The 3,578-nt window shown below is 41.1% G+C and overlaps 1 pseudogene; it reads right to left on the bottom strand.

The window, feature by feature from the left end:
- Window positions 1-2,560: 2,560 nt before the first annotated feature.
- Window positions 2,561-3,004, bottom strand: LOC143508973 (Ig heavy chain V region 5A pseudogene; annotated as a pseudogene).
- Between the last annotated feature and the right edge of the window lie 574 nt (window positions 3,005-3,578).

Here is a 3,578-nt window from a genome sequence, read left to right on the forward strand (position 1 = left end):
GTCTTTGTCTTGAGTTCGTGCCAGCGTGAGTTGTCAGTGTATGTGCTTGCGCTACCGCGCTGGATTTCACCTGTGTGTTTCACATCAAACTACATGTTCACCGTAATCGTCGTTGTGCCTGCCTCCTCCACCATGCGTTACACATACAGGATGACTGAGTCATTTTGCAAAATCTAAAAAAGTCATGATTTAAATAATTTAGCGGGTGATGCATTTAAAGAGCAGATGGGTATAATTTCATGACTAGAAATGTCTCTCTGGAAAAGGTAAAGGTTTTTTGAAATATGAATAAATCAGTTTGAATTATTGACCATTTTACAAAACCATTGGAAGAAAACTGTAAAATAAAACTGCAGAGATCATTTATCTTCAACCTTTTTTTAAACCAATTTTCCACATTTATTAAATTTGATTGTTTAGTAATTTTCTTGTCATGGTGGAGAGGTTACTGTAGTAATTTGAAGCACCCTGGCTTAATTACATACCTTACTGATTTAACAAAATGGAAAATTTTATTATACATTATTCAATTTGCTGCTAACAGATGTTAAATACAAAAAAGAGATTTGACATAATATTATAATAGGTTTTGACACACCTTACAGTGTGTAGATAAATTAGTTTAGATACATGTTGGGTGTCTGAGGAATGCACAAAAAACTGACAAAACACATGTGAACTTAAAACCTCAGAGAAGTTAAATCTGTGGGCACAGTGTGCCTGTACCAACTCCATGTGAGTAAGGGGTGGATCTCCAGTATCTTATGGGCCATGCCAAATTCTCCCCATCATAAAACAATCGTGTAAATTGAGTAATTGAGAAAATCTTGCAGACTCTATGCCCTCACAAATTATGATGCTGATATCATGTAGGGCAGTCATGGCCTGGTGGTAGAGAACTGGTCTTGTGACCGGAGGGTCATGGGTTCGATTCCCAGACCTGAGGCCATGACTGAGGTGACCCTGAGCAAGGCCCTTAACCCTCAATTGCTCACTTGTATATATAAAAAAAGAGATAAAAATCACGTTGCACAGCATTTATACTGTGTGTGTGTACAGATTGTACATTTGGAGAGAGAGCAAGAAAAACAATGCAACAACAAACTGCTACAACATATTCACTGTGATGTCACAGGGTTTTATTGAAGGTTGTTTTGTTAGATATTTGTCTGGGGTGTTTTGGTACAGGCCTGCTGCACATGTGTACTGCTGTGTCTCTCTGGCACAGTAATATACAGCTGTGTCCTCAGTCTCAAAGTTTTGGCCACGTAAAAACACGGTGCTGCTGGATGTGTCCTGGCTGAAACTGATCTTATTCTTCACTGTGTCTTTGATTTTAGTGCTACCACCACTACACTGATAGCCAAGCCACTCCAGTGATTTTCCAGTGGGTTGCCGTATCCAGTGAACACAGTAGCTTGACACCGAGATCTTACAGGAGATGGAGAATGACTCTCGAGGTTTGACCACCACAGAGGCTGTCTGAGTGAGCTCCACACAGCCAACCCCACCTGGAGAATGACAGTAACACAACAGACACGTCGAGCTTAAAACACACACCTTTCCAGTTCAGACACAGTAATTGACCTGAGACACTTACAGAAAGCTGCGGTCCCCAACAGCAGCAGTGCTGATGAGAGCATTGTTGATGGATTTGACCTGGAAGTGAAATGCAGCTGCTCAGCCCCTCTCCTCCTCCTCAGACCCACAGCCCTTATATGGAAGAGGGACTGAGTAGCATTTGCATAAAGTGGAACTCAAACATCATCGCAAAGGGATCATCCTGTGTGGGGGAACAAATTTGTCATGTGCAGAGCAACTCTTTGCAAGCCATTTATTGATTGTCTCTCAATTATCTTTAGACACATGATGATAAATTAATATATAATACTGATTTGAATATTTGGGCCAGGATGTTTAGTGTTATCTACAAAAGTTTGACTGCTATTTTCTCCATCCTCTAAGTGAAATCAGTCTTGTTAGCATTATGTGTTGCGCTTGTTAACATCTGTATATTCAAGTGTGGGTCTATCGTGTCCTTTGTCTATATCTGAACTTGAAGTTTTTGTTGCTAATAATATAGGAGCTCACTGCGATAAACTATTAGTGGGACAACAAATAAATATCAGTTTTATTTATGTGAATGTCAAACAAGTAAGAACTGGTGTTCAACCTGCTTCCTCTTCCCTAAGATACATTTATTTGCTGAACATTAGCACCACCTATTGTTACCTTCTAATGAACAAGCTTACATATTGCTGTTGATAAAGTAATGTTAACTGGTTATGATATTGTGAATGAGTGCAATCACAGCAGCAATGTACAAATATTTAATCAAATATTTGATCATATCATATAAGGACAACAGGAATGTGCACTGATGGCACCATAATGGATATTTAAGGCATAGAGGAAGGATCACTGCACATTCCTGTTGTCCTTATATGAGATCGACAGGTACTTTAGCCTTTAGCACATTCAGACTGAATTGCCAAATTCTTGTGTAAGGTGTCTCTGCGAATGGCAGATCTCTTTGCGAATGGCAGAGTTTTGTACACTCCTACAACCAGGATGAGCTGCTGTGGTTTCGAGGACAGTAATACACAGCTGTGTCTTCCGTCTCCAGATTCTGGCCTTGAAGTGTTATTGTCCTACTGGAAGTGTCTCGTGAAGCAGAAAATTTGTGTTTCAGTGAATCTTTATAGGATAAGCTTCCACCAGTGCTCACGTAGGCAAACCATTCCAGACCTTTCCCTGAGGGCTGCCGAACCCAACCTGTGCCGTAGTCAGTGACTGAGTAAGACACCTTACAGGTGACGGTCACTGACTGGCCAGGTTGGATGGTCAAAGAACTGGACTGTGTGAGGTCAACACAGCGAACACCTGGAAAAACAACAAAAACATGCATTTATGTAATGTCACCCATCAACCTCAATACAGTCCCATAATCCAGAAAGGCATGTTATGATAGTTGCCTCTTAAACCAAACAGACTCACTGGACATTCTGGTGAGCAGATGCAGCAGTATTGCCACAGACAGCATGGTCACTCAGGGTTGTGTTGAGGCTGATGGAGAGGGAGGAGCTGCTCTAATGTGCTGTGCACAGTTGATGAGGTCAGCACAGTCACTCCATCTCTCTGCTGTTGCTTTATGTGAGGGACCAGTGATTTGCATAAAGGCTATGAAACCAGTTTTTACAGACACACTCAAACCTTCTCAAATACAAATATGGAGATGCTTAGTCTACACACATACTTTAATCAACATTCAATGATGAGGAATGATATATAATTACAAATGTAATTGTTTCTTTCAGTGAGTGTAATAAAATGTATATTGGATGGACATACGAATGTGAAAGGCATTTTTGGGCAGCTGGCCCAAAAATGGTTGGTTGAGGTTCAGGTGTGTGTGGTTCAGGTGTGTATGGTTCAGGTTCAGGTGTGTATGGTTCAGGTTCAGGTGTGCATGGTTCAGGTTCAGGTGTATATGGTTCAGGTGTGTACGGCTCAGGTTCAGGTGTGTATGTTTCAGGTTCGGGTGTGTACGGCTCAAGTTCAGGTGTGTATGGTTCAGG

The sequence above is a fragment of the Brachyhypopomus gauderio genome, chromosome 2 (assembly GCF_052324685.1).
Source record: "Brachyhypopomus gauderio isolate BG-103 chromosome 2, BGAUD_0.2, whole genome shotgun sequence".
Classification (NCBI taxonomy): domain Eukaryota; kingdom Metazoa; phylum Chordata; class Actinopteri; order Gymnotiformes; family Hypopomidae; genus Brachyhypopomus; species Brachyhypopomus gauderio.